The sequence below is a fragment of the Lissotriton vulgaris genome, chromosome 5, assembly GCF_964263255.1.
Source record: "Lissotriton vulgaris chromosome 5, aLisVul1.2, whole genome shotgun sequence".
NCBI classification, from domain to species: Eukaryota; Metazoa; Chordata; class Amphibia; order Caudata; family Salamandridae; genus Lissotriton; species Lissotriton vulgaris.
The window spans coordinates 986640868-986662578 of record NC_141693.1 but is presented as its reverse complement, the minus strand read 5'-3'; the positions used below and the strand labels follow the sequence as shown (position 1 = coordinate 986662578).

General features: G+C 46.6%; 1 protein-coding gene across 1 annotated transcript in view; it reads right to left on the bottom strand.

Moving 5' to 3' along the window:
* DNMBP (dynamin binding protein) overlaps positions 1-21711 on the bottom strand; it is a 583091-nt gene that overhangs the window by 309776 nt on the left and 251604 nt on the right. The window lies entirely within an intron of this gene.

The window sequence follows — 21711 nt, the reverse complement described above, 5'->3', positions numbered from 1 at the left end:
TTCTGCACTCTTGGTGCAGTCGTGAAATAACTGCTGTGCAGACATCAGGGTCTGTGATGTAACATCAGTTTATACAGATAATAAAAATATTTTCATGATGAAAAAAAAATCACAATCGCCATTGTGGTTAAATATTCATGTTGTTCCTGCTGAAGATAAGAGGTCATCCATGCTACATCTTTTGGGATAATTTGTACTGTTTGATCAGAGGTTTCATCTTATTACTACCTGCTTATTATATGCATACATCAATAAAGGGCCGAGAGACCAGTTAACCTTTGCAAAGCATTTACCACTGTATTACAGAATGTGTGTCAATTTTTTGAAAACATTCTTCTGTTATGTGTGAGCCAGAAACCCATTATTTTTTGCTGAAATAGTCCAATTCTGCAGCAAATAGCGGAATATATTGCAAGTGCAGTAAATCCATGACTATGCAGGAAATGCTGCTGCTGCCGCATAGTCACATTGTTTCAGTGCTCATGCTTTTTAGGTTGAGGTAATATCCGGTCTGCCGAAGGCAGAACCGGAAGTACCGAGATTTAATGTTTCTTAGTGTGGACTATTTGTCCCGCCTCTGTTTTTGCCTCTCTCCCATTGGCTGGCTTCCTAAACGGAGGCCAGCCATTGGAGGAGAGAGCTGTCCCTCCGAATAGGCTCCGTCCTTTTTTCGGATTTGGAGGTGTGTTCGGTGTTCTTCTTTCCACTTTTAGGCCACGCCCATGCTGAGCATACCGAACACGCCCCCAATCCGAAAAATTTGGAATGTTGTGTCCGCCATTATTTGTTTTGTCTTCCCATGAGGATCGTCTCGCTTTCTCCGTGATGCAAGGACCGGCAGGTAAGCCATATTGGTTTTTTTGCTTACATTCTCTCTTTTTTTGTGTTTGCTTTCTGTGTTTCCCTGTGTCCTGTGAGCTGTTTCTCCCGTCCGATGTGTCCTGTTTGTCCCGTTTTTGCTGTTGCCCGGAACGGTGCAGAAGTTGCCCTGTAGACCACTTGTTTCGGTTTCTGTATCAGCCGTACTGTATATTTCCTGTTCCTCTCTCCTGTTAGCGTGATTCGACTTTCATGTTGTTTGTCTCTGTAACCTGTTTCTGTTGTGGTGTGTTTTTGTCCCAGTGTCTGTCTCTCGTGTTTGTTCGTGGGCTCTGTCGCCTGTTTCTGTCTGATACGCGTTGTTTTTTCTGCTTCTTTGTCTTGTTATAACATTCCCGTTGGTTTGCTCCCTCCCCGGTGTTCTCTTCTTTTTGGTGTGTTTTCCTCCTTCCTCTTGTTTTGGGGGCTGCTCTTCACGGGTAGGAGAGATGCGGTTAAGAAGCGGTGGCGTTAATCCTGCAGACAGGATGAACGATAGCAAGGAGTCTGAGGAGATGTTGGGGGGAGACAGAAATCAGAATTCTTATTCATTATGTTTTATGGTCTTGTTTGCTGGGTCCACAATCACACGTGAAACTCTGTCGCCTAATGAAAGTGGCAGGCTTGTCTGTGCAAGTGTGTCCGATTGACAGCCCTGCAGATTGCTATCCACAGGAAGCTACAGGCTCTAAGCAGTGGGGTGAGAAAAGCCTGGGCGGTAGGCACTTATTTTATTTTTTTGTCTGGCAGACATTTGGGAAATGACCACTGCAAATTTAATCACAGCTAGGGGGCGGGGAGCGAGCGGCAGCTCTGCAGACAGCAGGGCCATGTTTTATGGATGGGCTCTCAACCACAGGCGTGGCAAGCTTTCCTGTCCTGTGCCGTCCACTGCCCTCCCCTCCCCATTACTAAACTCTGTCCATGTATCTGTGCATTGCACTCTGCCCGGCACACCATCCCCCGTGCATTGCACCTTGCCTGGTACTCCGTCCTTATAACCCGTGCATTGCACTCTGTCCATGCACCTATGCATTGCACCCTGTCTGGCACTCTATCATTATGCCTTGTCCCTGCACTCTGCCCATGCACCTGTGCACTGCACCCTGCCCGGCATTCAATCTGTATGTTTGTCAGGGTCTGAGGTCAGAGTCTGAGGTCAGACTGCAGAGTCTGAGGTCAGAGTGCAGAGTCTGAGGTCAGAGTGCAGAGTCTGAGGTCAGAGTGCAGGGTCAGAGTGCAGGGTGCAGGGTCAGAGTGCAGGGTCTGAGGTCAGAGTGCAGGGTCAGAGTGCATAGTCTGAGGTCAGAGTGCAGGGTCTGAGGTCAGAGTGCATAGTCTGAGGTCAGAGTGCAGGGTCAGAGTACAGAGTCTGAGGTCCGAGGTCAGAGTGCAGGGTCAGAGTACAGAGTCTGAGGTCCGAGGTCAGAGTGCAGGGTCAGAGTACAGAGTCTGAGGTCCGAGGTCAGAGTACAGAGTCTGAGGTCCGAGTCTGAGGTCCGAGTCTGAGGTCCGAGTCTGAGGTCCGAGTCTAAGGTCCGAGTCTAAGGTCCGAGTCTGAGGTCCGAGTCTGAGGTCCGAGTCTGAGGTCCGAGTCTGAGGTCCGAGTCTGAGGTCCGAGTCTAAGGTCCGAGTCTAAGGTCCGAGTCTAAGGTCCGAGTCTGAGGTCCGAGTCTGAGGTCCGAGTCTGAGGTCCGAGTCTGAGGTCCGAGTCTGAGGTCCGAGTCTGAGGTCCGAGTCTGAGGTCCGAGTCTGAGGTCCGAGTCTGAGGTCCGAGTCTGAGGTCCGAGTCTGAGGTCCGAGTCTGAGGTCCGAGTCTGAGGTCCGAGTCTGAGGTCCGAGTCTGAGGTCCGAGTCTGAGGTCCGAGTCTGAGGTCCGAGTCTGAGGTCCGAGTCTGAGGTCCGAGTCTGAGGTCCGAGTCTGAGGTCCGAGTCTGAGGTCCGAGTCTGAGGTCCGAGTCTGAGGTCCGAGTCTGAGGTCCGAGTCTGAGGTCCGAGTCTGAGGTCCGAGTCAGAGTGCAAAGTCCGAGGTCAGAGTGCAAAGTCCGAGGTCAGAGTGCAAAGTCTGAGGTCAGAGTGCAAAGTCTGAGGTCAGAGTGCAAAGTCTGAGGTCAGAGTGCAAAGTCTGAGGTCAGAGTGCAAAGTCCGAGGTCAGAGTGCAAAGTCCGAGGTCAGAGTGCAAAGTCCGAGGTCAGAGTGCAAAGTCTGAGGTCAGAGTGCAAAGTCTGAGGTCAGAGTGCAAAGTCTGAGGTCAGAGTGCAAAGTCTGAGGTCAGAGTGCAAAGTCTGAGGTCAGAGTGCAAAGTCTGAGGTCAGAGTGCAAAGTCTGAGGTCAGAGTGCAAAGTCTGAGGTCAGAGTGCAAAGTCTGAGGTCAGAGTGCAAAGTCTGAGGTCAGAGTGCAAAGTCTGAGGTCAGAGTGCAAAGTCTGAGGTCAGAGTGCAAAGTCTGAGGTCAGAGTGCAAAGTCTGAGGTCAGAGTGCAAAGTCTGAGGTCAGAGTGCAAAGTCTGAGGTCAGAGTGCAAAGCCTGAGGTCAGAGTGCAAAGCCTGAGGTCAGAGTGCAAAGCCTGAGGTCAGAGTGCAAAGTCTGAGGTCAGAGTGCAAAGTCTGAGGTCAGAGTGCAGAGTCTGAGGTCAGAGTGCAAAGTCTGAGGTCAGAGTGCAGAGTCTGAGGTCAGAGTGCAGAGTCTGAGGTCAGAGTGCAAAGCCTGAGGTCAGAGTGCAAAGTCTGAGGTCAGAGTGCAAAGTCTGAGGTCAGAGTGCAGAGTCTGAGGTCAGAGTGCAAAGTCTGAGGTCAGAGTGCAGAGTCTGAGGTCAGAGTGCAGAGTCTGAGGTCAGAGTGCAGAGTCCGAGGTCAGAGTCTGAGGTCAGAGTCCGAGGTCAGAGTGCAAAGTCTGAGGTCAGAGTGCAAAGTCTGAGGTCAGAGTGCAAAGTCTGAGGTCAGAGTGCAAAGTCTGAGGTCAGAGTGCAAAGTCTGAGGTCAGAGTGCAAAGTCTGAGGTCAGAGTGCAAAGTCTGAGGTCAGAGTGCAAAGTCTGAGGTCAGAGTGCAGAGTCCGAGGTCAGAGTCCGAGGTCAGAGTCCGAGGTCAGAGTCCGAGGTCAGAGTCCGAGGTCAGAGTCCGAGGTCAGAGTCCGAGGTCAGAGTGCAAAGTCTGAGGTCAGAGTGCAAAGTCTGAGGTCAGAGTGCAAAGTCTGAGGTCAGAGTGCAAAGTCTGAGGTCAGAGTGCAAAGTCCGAGGTCAGAGTCCGAGGTCAGAGTCCGAGGTCAGAGTCCGAGGTCAGAGTCCGAGGTCAGAGTCCGAGGTCAGAGTGCAAAGTCTGAGGTCAGAGTGCAAAGTCTGAGGTCAGAGTGCAAAGTCTGAGGTCAGAGTGCAAAGTCTGAGGTCAGAGTGCAAAGTCTGAGGTCAGAGTGCAAAGTCTGAGGTCAGAGTGCAAAGTCTGAGGTCAGAGTGCAAAGTCTGAGGTCAGAGTGCAAAGTCTGAGGTCAGAGTGCAAAGTCTGAGGTCAGAGTGCAAAGTCTGAGGTCAGAGTGCAAAGTCTGAGGTCAGAGTGCAAAGTCTGAGGTCAGAGTGCAAAGTCTGAGGTCAGAGTGCAAGGTCAGAGTGCAAAGTCTGAGGTCAGAGTGCAAAGTCTGAGGTCCGAGTCTGAGGTCCGAGTCTGAGGTCCGAGTCTGAGGTCCGAGTCTGAGGTCCGAGTCTGAGGTCCGAGTCTGAGGTCCGAGTCTGAGGTCCGAGTCTGAGGTCCGAGTCTGAGGTCCGAGTCTGAGGTCCGAGTCTGAGGTCCGAGTCTGAGGTCCGAGTCTGAGGTCCGAGTCTGAGGTCCGAGTCTGAGGTCCGAGTCTGAGGTCCGAGTCTGAGGTCCGAGTCTGAGGTCAGAGTCTGAGGTCAGAGTCTGAGGTCAGAGTCCGAGGTCAGAGTGCAAAGTCCGAGGTCAGAGTGCAAAGTCCGAGGTCAGAGTGCAAAGTCCGAGGTCAGAGTGCAAAGTCCGAGGTCAGAGTGCAAAGTCCGAGGTCAGAGTGCAAAGTCCGAGGTCAGAGTGCAAAGTCCGAGGTCAGAGTGCAAAGTCCGAGGTCAGAGTGCAAAGTCCGAGGTCAGAGTGCAAAGTCCGAGGTCAGAGTGCAAAGTCCGAGGTCAGAGTGCAAAGTCCGAGGTCAGAGTGCAAAGTCCGAGGTCAGAGTGCAAAGTCTGAGGTCAGAGTGCAAAGTCTGAGGTCAGAGTGCAAAGTCTGAGGTCAGAGTGCAAAGTCTGAGGTCAGAGTGCAAAGTCTGAGGTCAGAGTGCAAAGTCTGAGGTCAGAGTGCAAAGTCTGAGGTCAGAGTGCAAAGTCTGAGGTCAGAGTGCAAAGTCTGAGGTCAGAGTGCAAAGTCTGAGGTCAGAGTGCAAAGTCTGAGGTCAGAGTGCAAAGTCTGAGGTCAGAGTGCAGAGTCTGAGGTCAGAGTGCAAAGTCTGAGGTCAGAGTGCAGAGTCTGAGGTCAGAGTGCAGAGTCTGAGGTCAGAGTGCAGAGTCTGAGGTCAGAGTGCAGAGTCTGAGGTCAGAGTGCAGAGTCTGAGGTCAGAGTGCAGAGTCTGAGGTCAGAGTGCAGAGTCTGAGGTCAGAGTGCAGAGTCTGAGGTCAGAGTGCAGAGTCTGAGGTCAGAGTGCAGAGCCTGAGGTCAGAGTGCAGAGCCTGAGGTCAGAGTGCAGAGCCTGAGGTCAGAGTGCAGAGTCGGAGGTCAGAGTGCAGAGTCGGAGGTCAGAGTGCAGACTCGGAGGTCAAATCCACGTCGCCAGCGAGGAATCCTTCCATTTAAGGCTGGAATATGGCAGTGCGGATGTTTGTCCGTCGCATAACGATGGATGTGGGGCGGGAAGGATGACCGAGGCTAGCCAGTGTTCCTAACCGGGCCCCAGCTTTGGGAGGACGGGCAGCTGGATTCAGTCAGGACAGAAAGACATCTCGCGTACGGCTACTCATCGTAGATGCTTGAAGGGTCCCCCGCTGCTTTTTATGTCAGTCGGGGACCCAACTGAGTTCCCAAGTTTGCTAGACCCTTGTCAGCGATAACCAGGCTTTGCATTCAGTTACTTGTAGCATGCACGGCTAAAGGAGTCCTACAACTGACTGGATTGTATGGGAAAAGCCAGACTGGCTCAGTTATTCGTGGCCCTGTCTGTGTGTGTGTGCGTGGCTCTGTCTGCGTGTGTGCATGGCTCTGTCTGCGTGTGTGCGTGGCTCTGTCTGTGTGTGTGGCTCTGTCTGTGTGTGTGGCTCTGTGTGTGTGGCTCTGTGTGTGTGTGCGTGGCTCTGTCTGTGTGTGTGTGTGCGTTGCTCTGTGTGTGTGTGCGTTGCTCTGTCTGTGTGCGTGGCTCTGTGTGTGTGTGCGTGGCTCAGTCTGTGTGTGTGTGTGTGTGTGCGTGGCTCTGTCTGTGTGTGTGTGGCTCTGTGTGTGTGTGTGTGGCTCTGTGTGTGTGTGTGTGTGTGTGTCTGTGTGTGTGTGTGTCTGTGTGTGTGTGTGTGTGTCTGTGTGTGTGTGTGTGGCTGTGTGTGTGTGTGTGTGGCTGTGTGTGTGTGTGTGTGGCTCTGTGTGGATAGCTTTTTTTGTAGTTGGCTCTATGTGTGGGTGGCTCTGTCTGTGTGAGGTTGGCTCTGTGTAGGTGGCTCTATGTGAATGACTCTGTGTGGGTGGCTCTTTATGTGTGTGTGGGTGGCTTTGTGCGTGTGGCTCTGTGTGTGTGTAAATGCAATAGGTCATGCATTTGCAAGCGATTAAGCTATTGGCATTGTAAATGACAATGCCATTTATTTAACGATTAAGCTATTGGCAATGTAAGGAATATGCTACTTACCAGTATGCATCTGTTCTTGGCATAGAGGGCTGCAGAGTGGTACATTATGAATAGATCGCCATCTGGTGTTGGGCTCGGATGATTGCACTTTGTTTTTCTCTTGGAGAGTCTTTTGTATCTTGGTGACTCCTCCCTTGGTTGGTAGTGCGCATGGGCATCGGCTCCATCCTTAGATTGTTTTGCCATAGTAGGGTTAGATGGAGTAGTATGATAGAATACAGATAAGAATGCCCATGTAAGTGTATCTAAATAAGATAATGTTGGAACAGTTTCAGGTTTCCGGGGAGGCTGGGAGGGCATGTACCACTCTGCAGCCCTCTATGCCAAGAACAGATGCATACTGGTAAGTAGCATATTCCGTTCGAGGCATATGGGCTGCAGATGGTACATTATGAATAGACTATACAGCAGTTCTCTCCCTAGCGGTGGTTGCCCGTGTCTGTTGCAACTGTCTGAAATAAAGTTTTTAATACAGCTTGTCCCACTCTAGCTTGTTGTGTTGTGTGCACATCTACACAATAGTGTTTTGTGAAGGTGTGCGGTGTAACCCAGGTAGCTGCTTTGCATATGTCATCTAGTGGAATGTTTCCCAAAAATGCCATAGATGCTCCTAGTTTACGTGTAGAGTGAGCTCTAGGAGGAACAGTTAATGTTCTCTTTGCTTTTAAGTAGCATATTTGAATGCATTTTACAATCCATCTGGCAATGCCCGCTTTAGAGATGGGATTGCCTTTATGTGTAGGAGAAAACGCAACAAATAGCTGTTTTGTCTTTCTGAAAGTTTGTGTTCTTTCTATATAGTACAATAATGCCCTTCTAACATCCAATGTATGTAGGGCTCTTTCCGCTACTGTTTGTGGTTTTGGAAAGAAAACCGGTAATTCCACTGACTGATTGATGTGGAATGCCGAAATTACCTTTGGTAAGAATTTTGGGTTTGTTCTAAGAACCACTTTATTTTGGTGTAACTGCATGAATGGTTCTTGAATCGTAAAAGCCTGCAACTCACTTACTCTTCTAAGTGACGTGATAGCTATGAGGAAGGCCACCTTCCATGTGAGGAATTGTATTTCACACCTATGCATAGGTTCAAAGGGTGGCCCCATTAGTCTGGTAAGTACTATGTTGAGATTCCAGACTGGGGAAGGTGGTCGTCTTGGTGGAATGACTCTTCTGAGTCCCTCTGCTGAAGCCATCTTGGATTTTGATACCAAATGATTGTAGCTTCAGGCCCTCTTAACTTAGCCTTTGTCTGTAATCTCCATCTTGGATAGTTCAGACCATTTCACAGTCAGAGAAGTGCTGTCCTTGCATTTCTCTATGCCCAGACGAGATAAGTGACACACCGCTTGAAGTGACACACCGGTTGCACAATATAATTTTTAGCAAATAACAGATTTCGCAATATTACTCATCGCCTTGTTTATGTCGCAGTTTTGAATGGAAATATACCAGGCCATGACAGCTCGCATTTTGATTGACTGACCCCAATACTGCCCATTCAGATCACATGGTTAGCTACAGTATGTATGCATCAGATGTATCAGACCTTACAAGGAGATTTCTTGTTACAGTTCTGTGCCCATTGGCTGTGGGAATCATGGTGGACTGTGCTACGTATAATACTTCTATTGTCATGTGTCATATGGGTGGTCCTGTGGTTTGAGTCTATAAAGTATACCAAACACAATAAATCTTTGGACATTCCAGCTTCTATGCTGACTGTCACCGTGTTGCACGTTAAATTGTATTTGTTGTGGCTAATAAATATACCATATTCTGAGCTGACAAATTCTGTGGTTGTGTCTGTCTTTCCTATCATTAATTATCCCTTGTATTTCAGACTCGCTTCCACATCTTGGTGGAGAATGCAGCCCCGGACTTCGTGGTGGTGACATCGCTGGCCTCGGGCGGCTCGGCCGCGGGTTTCCTCTGGAGCCTGGAGTTTTGAGGTTCGATGACTGATTTTTCTCTGTGCATCTCTCTGCTTCGCTCCGTTGGATGCCGGTGGCCGGCCTGCTCGTGTGCGGCCTTGTTCCTCTTGATTTCTGGTTCCTGCTCTGTTCCTCTTATCTTTTTCTCAGCTCAGTTTTTGTGGTATTTTCTCTTGGCTCTGCTCTGTTTGTCTGGCTGGTCCCTGTGATATGTTGTGGATTGGGACGATGTTGGTGTGTGTTTTTATCTGCCTCTTTCTGGTGGCTGTTATTATTTATTTTTTGTTTTGCCACCACTCTGTTGATGACTGCGTCCCTGATGCTCTGGTTTGAGTTGTGATTCTTCCTCTGATTCCCTTCTCGGCCGGTTCTGGACCTAGGGGTCCCTTCGTGGCTCTGGGCTCCTTTGTGATTTGCTGTTTTCCTCCTTGCATCCTAGTATTTGGCTCCGGTCGCTGTCCGACCCCAGTGTGACGGTGTGCCTCACAGAGTTCCATGCATGCAGTGACTCCCAGACGCCTACTCGTGTTGGCTTGTGGTCCGAGGGAAGGCGTACTACTGCAGATTCCTGTCTTACCAGTGAGAGTCCAGTCTGGGGTTGGACAGCTGCCACTGATTGCCTGGAGCAGAGGTCAGTGGGTTTGATGGACTTTGTGTACTGGAGGTGAGTGTTTATTTGAGGTTTTTGTCCTCTGATTTTGGTTGAGCAGGGGGGCCTTCTCCTTTCGTGGGTTTCCTGTGAGCTCCCATTGTGGGTTGTAGCAGTTTGCTCCCCGTGTTTCTGGTGGCGCCTGGCGTGGTTCCTCGGCCCTGCTGGATCTGGGGCCAGGTACGCAAGCGTGGTTCTGTTGTTGTTCTGATCATGTTTCTGGTGCTCTGGTGGTCTGGGTCTCTTTCCCCCGGCCACTGCCTTTTGGTGTCTGTGCCTTGGGGTTGACCTCGGCACATACAGGGGGGTGTCCTGATTTATTGCCCTGATTTGTCATTGCTCTATGCCTCATTTACATATGTATGAAGTGATATGTGCCTTGCTTAGCATTCTGATGTAAATACGCTTAGTGACTGACTTAATTGACTCAACTGACTCAACTGTGACTGTTCCTGACACTCCGATTTACCCAAATATGCTGGCTGGCTGCCATAGTACGAATAGCTTGACACTGTGTTAATCAGTTGTCTGCTCTGTTATCATCCAGTGGTGTAGACATTACTTGTCCGGTACCCACACACACTGACCACACTCACCACACATGCACATTTTGCGGCGCTGCTGCGGTGACCCGAACTGTTACTTGTTTATCTGTTCTATCTGTTCATTTGTTCATTGTGAATATCTGGCGGCGAAAGAGTTCACCTTCTCTATTTCCTTGTATGGTCAACATATGCATGAAAATCTGCATGTGTTCTGTGTGTTTTTCAAACTCTCTCTGTCCAGCCGCCCTCTCCTCCCAGTTTATTGGGGCCAAGGAGAATTGCAAGGGGACGTGGAGTTACTTATCTTTTTCACCACCCTTTCCTGTCTCCTTCTGTTCAGTCTATGGGACGCCAGAATCATAGCACCCGAAGACTTCATATACTTTTTTCATGACTCAGTGCTGTGGTGAACTGGTATCGGCTGCCTTGTATGAATACATGGCGAATGGCTTCCCTTGGCTTCCTCTGTGAATTGGCATAGCTGACAAGCTGGCTGAAAAGCACGTGCAACTGTTTGTGACCATCCTGTGCGTGTCAATGTCACCTATGTAACGCGCACCCTTTCCCATCATCTGTCTGGTACGATTGCATTTTGTTCATCGTGGTTGTAGATTACTGAGTAAAGACCCTGCGCTGCTCCCACTGTACATATCACGCACACCATACACACTTCCTGTTTATTATTTGTCATGGGAAATCCTTTGACTAACTATAGTTTGGACAGTTGCCAGCCAGCCCCACCGAAACAAATCACCTGCTTACATGGTGGCTTTACGCTTAGGACTGAGTTCCATTTTTGTTTGGCATTACTTGACAGAATAAAAAAAAAAAAAAGACTGGACTTACAGTTACCATGTCAGGGGACGGAAAAGGAAAAATTGGGTGCCATTGCATATGGAGCACCCGTATTGGCTAGCCAGAGTTCTGAGGGAACTCAGTCATGAGTGGGCTGACGAGCCCCTTTGGGACCTTGGTTGGAGGGGCTGGTGGAGGGTTGGTGATTTGCATCCCCTCCAGATTTCTGTTCATAGGCAGCCAGTGGCGCTCCAACCAGACTGATAGGTCCGGGGACCTTGCTCAGTGGGAGCAGGGTCAGGAGGATTCGGTGGGAATTCTTTAAAGTGGGCCCATGGGTGCAGGCGCAGTTTGAGCACACCCAGCGTCGCAAGGGGTTGTAACTGCAGATACTCCCCTGGTATTCTCTCTCTGATGATGTGATTTATATTTGGATTAGATTATACTTGCTGCACTGTCACCTCCTCGACTGAGTTCCGGCGAAGGCAAAACTTTGCATTTGTTCCTCGACTGAGTTCCGGCGAAGGCAAAACTTTGCATTTGTTCCTTGACCACGCAGTGACTCCCTGAAAATAGGCAGCACAAGACTACTGATGTTTCAGGGAGGGTGTAATTCTGCAATTCCGTGTCTTGCCTGCGACACTCGCTGGCTCCAGGGGTGGAAGGTGTAAGATGGTGTGAAAAGGAGGGGGTGAATGCCTGGTTTCACACAGGGAAGGAATATGTAATTTACTGTTTTCCTTTATTTGGATTACGTTTCTTGAGTTTTGTGATTTTTGTTGTCAATACCAGTGTTCATCAATGGTCAAATTTGACTGTACAGCTACATTTTTGGCTGAGCTGACTTTGACAAAAGGACACCGATTTCTGTTGCTATTTTCATACAATAATATTTCTAGACTGCTCAAATAGACCCTCTCCAATATTTATCAAATCCGAGGACATTTATGGCTGCTTAGCACCTGGTTGTCATGTTAGACAGGGTGACACGTCTATTTTCGGTGCTCCCAGGCAGTGTCGACAGCCCCGTTATTTCAAAATAGACACATCCCTTCAGTTAGATTAAATATATGTGAGTGAGCACGCTTCTTTGGAAAGGATACATCTGCCCGTGCCAAACATATATGTTTGCACTCGCATTCTCTACCACAGGGGCACAACCAACCGAGCTATCTCATGGAGAACAGACCTTGTGCACAAACTCTTGAATGAGGAAGTTAACGAAATAGAACTTTAGACAGGATCTTTCAAATACTGCTTCTTTTGTAACAATGGGACAGGAAGCAGCCTGTCCTCCTTCCAAGTTCTGCGGAAAGAAAAATTAGCTGTTACAATGACGCACAGAAAAATAACGTTCAATACTGCTTCTTAATCGGCTAAGGTCCTGAGGCCCGCAGCCCCCTTTCTCCATGTTATAGTTTGGATATCGCAAATATTTTCATTCTCTGATTTCTTTCCAAGTGCCCACAACGCACCGCATTGACATTTGCTTTCTCCACATGTGGGGAAGGAAAATAAAGTGGCATTTGTACATGTATCATGGTACAGAGTAGATCTCATGTCCTTTACCAAGGCTTTCTGAAATTATGTGTAGAACAAAGGGTACTGAGAAATGGCCAGCATGGCCATCGATGATACGATGCATTGAAGGGTTAAAGAAAACTCTTTTGGACTGGCTATAAATAATGATCGTGGCCTGGCCACAGATTCTGGGCATTGCGCCAAGACTAAACCACACACTACAAGAGTTTTCTGTGAGTATGAACAGAACTGGTTTAAAAAAAGAAATGTATTTTTCGCAGCGGAGAATGGAAGGGAATGCAAATTCTTAAATGTATATTAATGGAATGACTTACAATTTATAGTTGTTTAGAGTTAATTTACAGGAGGCAACATTTGCTTAAAGGTCAGGTTACTCAATTGATGGGAGGTAGCCCTGCATAGCATCACTTTCAGGAGAACAGTCTATAGCAGAAATGTTAAAGACATGTAGAGCTGCTTCATTTTGGTAGATCATGTTCTTGCAGTGCATTGATAAGTATTGTCAGTATTTCGAGTACTAGTCTTTAATGTATGCATTTAAACATATTGAGGGGGGATGATTAAATTCCCAGGATTGAAATGGCCAGGATCACACAATTTGGTCGAGTAAGGTAAATGCCAATACACAAAAGCACAATGTTTTGATTCTTCTCTTGCTTGTGAAGATAATATACTTTTTATAACTTTTTCATTCCCCTACAGAGTGTAATGCTAGAGGTTTTCATCCTCTCATATCTGGATAGAAAGATCCACTGATGCAAATATGTTCTATTATTCTGACAATCTGGCCCACACATTGCACCACTACTGATTTCTCACAGAATTATTCTCACCTAGCAATGGGTCATGGACAGGGAGTGTTTGGAAGAAAAAAAAAAAAAAAAAAAAAAAAGTACTGCATATGTGCTAGCTACAGATAATTATGCAAATGTTTAGCGTGATTTAAGAGGCACACCTTTCCACGATGGAGAAATGGCTCTAATTCTGGTTCATGCTTCAGCAACAACACAGGCTCACTAAAAATTCTTAAACAGTGGGCACGGCTAGAAAAGTACTGGAAGGGGGCAAGATTATAAGGGTTGTACCTAATTGAATGGCGCAAGGAGAAGTACTATATTATATATGCATCTAAAAGAATGAATATTAATGTTTTCATTTCTAGGTTCTTCAACTAAATCTAACAAATTATATTGTAATGTGAATATGCTAAAATGCTTTTTTTTAAAAGCAGTGTATTCGCAAGGGCCCACCAAGGATTCGGACAGAGAGTTGTAATATTATGTTTATTAATTGATCTTTAGTAATGAATATATGCAAATACAGAAGGACAGTGTGCATTGAATAACTGTGCTTCATATTATGGTATTTCAAGGATACTGTATGCACACATTTAATATGTCTTTTAATATACAGGTGCAGTCTAGGGGTGTGTGTGAATAGGTGTCCTATAACATAACCACTTGTCCCTTTTGTGCCATGTAATGCGGTGACAAATTATGGCAGCAATATCATTATATAAGATGTCTAAAATAGCATTTCTGATTATACCAGGGCTCCTTCCATAGTAGGGTTTGAATGCTAACTATTACCTTATGCTGCCACGTTCCACAGATCTACATACAGGGGCTGAGGGTAATGGTAAGGAAAAAGTTACAGGACGGAAATGCCGTTTGGAGTATGTGCAAAAATGCTTGCACGTTTTAAGGGTTTTCACCAGCTCTTCGCTGAAAAATGTTCCCATACTGAGACATGTTGGATTTTACTCCTGAAAGAGACGGACATAATACTTCTTCTGAGGTTGGATACAAGTGGAGGTTTAGATTTTTGCATGAGCAGAACTACACCTGCATATTTGCTCATGCTTAAATGCAGTTCACAGATATTTTCTAGGAGTACTGATTCTTGGCCTACTTCTGCAAGACCTGGTGAATTAACAACAGTTGTATATCTGCACTTAATGAAAGAACGTGGGTGGATTTTATTTCATAACTGGGCATCTAATTAGGTCTGGCATTACAATAAACAATCTGTGTTTATTAAAATGTTGTCTCTCCTTGAGGGGATTCCTCACATCCTTAGGCAAACGAATACAACATGCAATGTTGTTAAGTGACCTCCTCCAAGCATTACTAAGACCATCCAAAGAAGCCATCATAGAATGTGCTGCCCACACATCATCTAGAGAATATGTGTCAAAGGGCAATGCATTCATTGATAGAGAAGCAAAGAGGATAGCACTGACAGGCTGCCAGCTAGCAATGGTACGAATAGCGGGCAGCAACTGAGAGGTGGATGTTAGACAAGACTCATTACATTTTGACCCCATTCACATCCAGAAAAAAGTTGACATTGAGGAGATAGCCGAGTGAGCAAAAGGAGGGTGTGTGAAAACAGAGGAGGGATTATGGACTGGGCCCGATGGGAAAATCTGCCTGCCTTCATCAATGCTTCCTTCAATGGCACGTCTCTTCCATGGCCCCTCACATGTGGGGAGAGACGGAATGATTAGACTGTTTTCACAATGCTGGTTTCATGGCAAGTTTCGTCACACACGGAGACGGAATGATTAGACTGTTTTCACAATGCTGATTTCATAGCAAGTTTCGTCACACAGCTGAGAGACTTTGCAGGCAGTGCACTATCTGTGCACAGTATAACACTGGAAAGGGTACCCGCACTGCACCTGGTCGCTCCCCTCCACCCCAGGGACCGTTTGAAAGCCTACAAATGGATTTCATTGACATGCCACCCTCCCATAAGTTCAGGCATGTCTTGGTCATTTTCTGTATGTTTAGTAAGTGGATGGAGGCATGCCCCACAAAGAACTGTGATGCATCAACAGTCGCTAAATGTCTCCTGAAGGAACTTATCCTAAGATTTGGGATCCCACTTCATTTCCCAGGTAATAGGGGGACTATGCAAGGGTCTGGGGGTCACATAGAAACTACAGTGAAGTGGAAAGGCAAATCCGGGGTCTTGAAGAATAAGATACGGAAAATCTGCGCTTCTACAGAACTGTCATGGGTGGATGGACTACCAATAGCTCTGCTAGCAATGAGACGTACGCCTGACAGGATAACAAAACTAAGTGCACATGAAGGGTTGTTTGGCAGACCCATGAACATTGCGCGTCATATGTCCACTGCGCCTCTGCCAATAGTAGACGATTTGCTTTTGTGTTACTGTAAGAAACTAACAGAGACTTTACGTTATCTTCACCGCCAGGTCCTGCAGGCTCTTCCAGAAGCAGCAACTCCACCACCACATGACCTGCAGCCTGTGGACCGGATTTGGATAAAGGCCCATACCCGGCGGAACTGTCTTCAGCCCAGGTGGAAGGGTCCTTTCACGGTCATCTTGACCACCGCGACCGCAGTGAAGTGCGAGGGATTGACTTCGTGGATCCACAGTTCTCACACCAAGCGGGCAGCGGACCAGGATGACGGACGGCAAGCTCCGGCAGCATCACCAGCAGCACCTGAGGCGGACCATAGGTACCACCTCCGATCCACCAGGAAGGACCAGCCCGACCAGCACGACAGGGGATAAGGAAGAAGAGATCTCATGCTGGCTGCGGGCCAACCCTCCAACAGACCGACCAATGCAACTATCTGCTGTGCCTGGCAGACACGTCCTCCAGATGACATCATAAGAGACACCTGTCTCCTTCAAGTGCCTATCGTCTGTTATGTACTGGTAACCTCTGTCAGACCCAGCAAAGGCACCAACGTGTTTGATTTCAAATGGTGCTAGTGTCTGTATCAAATATAGGGATACAAGACCCTGTTAGTTAGACATAAAGAACTATAAGCACAACACGGAATAGTGAAGCACCAGAGGAACATTGAACTGTGGAAATAGACTATATTCACCTACATGACTACCACCGCATCTGGACCACCTTTGATCACTACAAGGAGTGGTAGACTGATGCAAATGACAATAGAAGTACAAGAATCGGAATTGGTGATAGTTATACGATTATTGTGGCCAGGAGTGGAAAAGAAGGGACAAATCCAGCTGATTGTACCAAAACCACCACTGATGAGCAAGTTGACGGACTTGATATTGCAACAGCTTACATTTCCCACATTTGGCAGCCAAGCACCAACACAGGAACTGGCAAACACACGCCTTGACATCTTGGACAGTGTCATATCTGGCATACATCACATTGGCTGGGGGGCAATAATGGATGTTGTAACCACATTTTATTGATTGCTAATAAAATTGAGATATGCAGGTTGCACCACCTGCAGTACACAGGTGGATTACGATACGGGTGGTGGAAGAAAGGTTGTTATATATAACAATAAGGTCAGCAGTGGCAACGTTGTCACCAGGAGTAGAGGTAACAACTGTTCAGAGAGTAGCAGTGCCAAATCCCCCAATATTGAGCGGGCTGCAGACACTTATACTGAATGACCTTTCCTTCCCAATAGTTGGCTTCCTACCATCAGCCCAGGAGCTAGCAACAGCACAAACTGAAGTTTTACAAAGTATTATAATTGCCATAGAAAACAGTGGGTTTACATATTGTTACAGACGTCAATTGGGGCGAAAATAACGGCTTATTATTAATCCCATAAACGCTTTTAATATGCCTAGGCCAAGGACAAATGAGCGTAGATGGACATATATTCTGGCAGCTGTATTATCACAAGTACCTGGGATAGTTCTGACAACAATGTTTATAATGTTTGCAGAGGAGTTTGACATCCCATTTCTTCATGGCAAAGTGGGTGATGAGAATAATACAGTTATACAACATGAGGAGCGAAACATAGTTGTGCCAGACCAGATTGTGTTGGGGAAGAAGGAGGTTACAGAAGAGAATAACAGAGAATTGTGGGAAGAATATGATAACAATAAATATGTTGAAATGCTGAAATTATATGTACAGATCATGAACATTTCAGGATGCTATGTTTGTACCCACCTACCAACAGATACTCAACACAGCATGAGCTACATTGTACTACCAGTTTCCAAGTACATGGGTTGTATTCTGATGCATGAGTTACTCTCCACTGAACACAATATGTCAGTATTAGTTGCACCTCCCAACACTGGCCTCGCGGCAGCCCCAACACTGAATGTTTCCAATATAGAGAGTATCAGACAGGGTGCCAGAGAGCCTAAAAAGAAATGGGCACCATGCAGGAATATGCACCCTACAAGGTCAGACACTGAGATGCTTAGCACATTTAACAGGAGATCCAGGAACAGGGCTGAGGAGAGTGGCAATGACCTGAATGGCAACAAGGAGGTTAATATACCAAGGTTTAGGGTAGAAGAGCTGTCCCTAGCCCCATCCTGCATCCTATATGATGAAGGGATGCAGCGGGACAGAGCACCTAAATTACCTTCAGACATAACTATAGCACACAACTGCTCAACACAGCAGTAATGCATACCCTACCCTTGTGTGTTACAGGATCTACTGCAGGGACAACAAGGATTGTTGGCATGTAAGGACAGGATAAACAAGATGAGAATAATGGAACCTAGGAAGGTGAACCAGATTTTTGTGGGCAAAAGCAACTGCACACACATCACGAGACTGTCACGTATCAAGGACAGCAACACTGGGTCCTCACCTGGACTGGTGGGTTACAAGGGACTATTTTTTGTCTGCGGACCATGGGCTTACTTTTACCTGCCTCCAGGTTGGTATGGCCGTTGCTACCTTGCATCAATAATACCACGTATGGTCCACTTCTTAGACATGGCACAGGTCAAAAGTGCTGTTCTTATATACCTGACAACAGCAGGAACATAGATAGGGCAATCCATAACATAAAGGATGTTAGGGATGAGGAAGAGGGCTCATGGATCATAAAGGCTGTTATCATAATAGCAGCTGTGTTATTGACACTCTGCATTATGATACAGGTCTGCCCAGTCTGCTGCACATCCCTTGTCTCCTACTGCTTACGCTCTATGCACCGTGGCCATGAGCACAGCCATGAGCCAGAGCAACAGGCAGTGGCTGAGGTACCTGCCATGGATATGATTATGTTGGCACGCAGGGTATATTGATTTGGTATCAGATTTGGGAATGCTGAAGCCATCTTGGATTTTGATACCAAATGATTGTAGCTTCAGGCCCTCTTAACTTAGCCTTTGTCTGTAATCTCCATCTTGGATAGTTCAGACCATTTCACAGTCAGAGAAGTGCTGTCCTTGCATTTCTCTATGCCCAGACGAGATAAGTGACACACCGCTTGAAGTGACACACCGGTTGCACAATATAATTTTTAGCAAATAACAGATTTCGCAATATTACTCATCGCCTTGTTTATGTCGCAGTTTTGAATGGAAATATACCAGGCCATGACAGCTCGCATTTTGATTGACTGACCCCAATACTGCCCATTCAGATCACATGGTTAGCTACAGTATGTATGCATCAGATGTATCAGACCTTACAAGGAGATTTCTTGTTACAGTTCTGTGCCCATTGGCTGTGGGAATCATGGTGGACTGTGCTACGTATAATACTTCTATTGTCATGTGTCATATGGGTGGTCCTGTGGTTTGAGTCTATAAAGTATACCAAACACAATAAATCTTTGGACATTCCAGCTTCTATGCTGACTGTCACCGTGTTGCACGTTAAATTGTATTTGTTGTGGCTAATAAATATACCATATTCTGAGCTGACAAATTCTGTGGTTGTGTCTGTCTTTCCTATCATTAATTATCCCTTGTATTTCAGACTCGCTTCCACATCTCCATGAAAGCTTTAATTGCTGGTATTTTAAACAGGGAAAGATGTTGCCTGTTTTGTAGGTACGGCGCTATGGCTGCGAGATGAACTCTGATAGAGGTATATGCTAAGTTACATTGCTGCAAGTGTAGTAAATAGCAAATGATTTGTTTAGTGGATGCGTCCAGAGGGTTGATGTGCTTACTGTTACAGTGTATAGCAAACCTCTTCCATTTTGCTGCATAGCATGCTCTGGTGGTAGGACGTCTTGCTTGTTTAATGATTTCCATACATTCTGGTGGTAAATCTAAATATCCAAACTCTATGACCTCAGGAGCCAGATCGCTAGGTTCAGTTGTTTGGGATCTGGGTGCATTATTTCTCCATGGTTCTGTGTAAGATGCATGGGTAATAATCTTAGTTTTTGATGTGGCACCTGTGAGAGTTGTAGTAGCGTGGTGAACCACGGCTGTCTTGCCCACGTGGGTGCCACTAGTATCATTGTCATTGAGTGTTGCTGCAGTTTCCGAACCAGTAACGGAATTAGTGGGAGAGGAGGGAAAGCGTAAGCAAATCTGTTGGACCAATTTATCCATAGTGCATTGCCCTGGGACCGTTGGTGTGGGTACCTGGATGCGAAGTTTTTGCATTTTGCGTTCTGATTGGCAAACAGATCTATCTCTGGTTGCCCCCATCTCTGGAAGAATGGCTGCAGTATTTGGTCGTGCAGCTCCCATTCGTGTACTTGTTCTGACTGTCTGCTTAGGATGTCTGCTATCTGATTTTGAACTCCTGGTAGGTGTTCTGCTAACAGATAAATCTTTTGAGGAATGGCCCATCTCCAAATGTCCTGTGCTAGTTTGGATAGTTGGAGAGAGTGTGTCCCCCCCTGTTTTTGAATATAATACATTGCAGTCATGTTGTCTGTTCTGATCTGCCTTGTTTGTTATTTGCATTTGGAAAGCCTTTAGTGCTAGAAATACTGCTAATAGTTCCAGGTAGTTGATGTGCAGTTTCTTTTGCTGCACGCTCCACTTCCCCTGCACTGTGTATTTGTCCATATGCGCTCCCCATCCGGAGAGCGATGCGTCCGCTGTTATTATCACTTGTGGAATTGGTTCTAGGAACGACCGTCCTTTGGAAATGTTTTCTGTGTTCCACCACTTCAGAGAGCGATACGTCCGGTCGTTTACCAACACCAGATCTGTAATCTGACCTTGAGCCTGATTCCACTGTGTCGCTAGACACTCCTGTAGTGGACGCATTTGTAGCCTGGCATGTGGTATTAGCAGTATGCAGGAGGACATCATGCCTAACAGTTGCATAAACACTCGTGCTGGTAGTGAGTATTGTGGTTGAAACCTTTGTATTAACCCGACCATTGTTTGTATCCTGATTGGATTGGGGTATGCTATTGCCTTTTCTGTGTCTATAGTAGCCCCCAGGTATTGCTGAATCTTGTTTGGTTGCAGGTGTGATTTTTTGTAGTTCACCGTAAACCCTAGGTGGTGCAGCAATTGAATTGTCTTCTGTGTGTTGTGAAGACATTCTTCTTGTGACTTGGCCTTTATTAGCCAATCGTCCAAGTAGGGGAAGACATGTATTTGTTGTCTTCTTAGGTGTGCTGCCACCACAGCTAGGCATTTGTGAACACTCTTGGTGCCGTTGTGACCCCGAACGGAAGGACTTTGAACTGATAGTGTTGTCCTTCCACTACAAACCTTAGGTATTTTCTGTGGGCTTTGTGAATTGGGATATGAAAGTAAGCGTTTTTTAGATCCAGTGTAGAAAGAAAGTCCCCTTTCTTCAGTAAAGGGAGTACCTGTTGGAGCGTGACCATGTGGAAATGTTCCGAATTTATGTAAGCATTGAGAGGTCTGAGGTCCAAGATTGGTCTTAGGGACCCGTCTTTTTTGGGGATTAGGAAGTATAGAGAGTATACTCCTGTCCCTTGTTGACTTTTTGGGACCTTCTCTATTGCATGCTTTTGTAGAAGTGCTAGTACTTCTTCTTTTAACAATGTCAGATGATCTTGACTCATTGGACGCTGTTTGGGGGGGATGTTTGGTGGGGTAGCTGTGAGTTCCCGGCAATAACCATGTTGGATAATCTGTCTCACCCACTTGTCTGATGTGATGTTTTCCCAGACAGGTAGGAACTGTGATAGACGTCCCCCGACCGGTGTTATGTGGTCTGGGGGGAGTTCTATGAAGTCACTGTTTTGGGGTTGAGGCGTTGCGGTTGTTATTATTTCCGCGACCTCTACCTTTGTTGTTGTTACCCCTGTAGTTACCTCTTGAATTGCCTTTGGGTGATGTAGGTGTGAAAGAGGTGGATTGCTGATTTGTTCCTGTATTTTTTGAGCCCCCTCTATAGGTGGATCTACGAAAGGAACCTCTTTGTGTTGGCTGTTGCAATGCTCCCATTGACTTCGCCGTTTCTGTATCTTTTTTCATTTTTTCTAAGGTCTCATCTGTGCTTGAACCAAAAAGTGTCTTTTGATCAAATGGTTGGTTCAATAAGGACGTTTGTACTTCCTGTTTGAATCCTGAGATTCTAAGCCATGCATGTCTCCTTAACATGACACTGGTGTTGATGGATCTTGCTGCAGTGTCTGCTGCGTCTAGGGCGCACTTAATGGAAGTATTAGTTATTATTTTACCTTCCTGTATTAACTGATCTGCCTTTTTCTGATGCTCTTTGGGGAGATGTGTGATGAGTTTTTCTAATTCATCATAATGTGCCCTGTCATAACGTGCAAGTAGTGCCCGTGTATTGGCTATACGCCAGCTATTTGCCGCTTGTGATGCTACTCTCTTGCCTGATGCATCTATTAATTTTGACTCTTTATCAGGT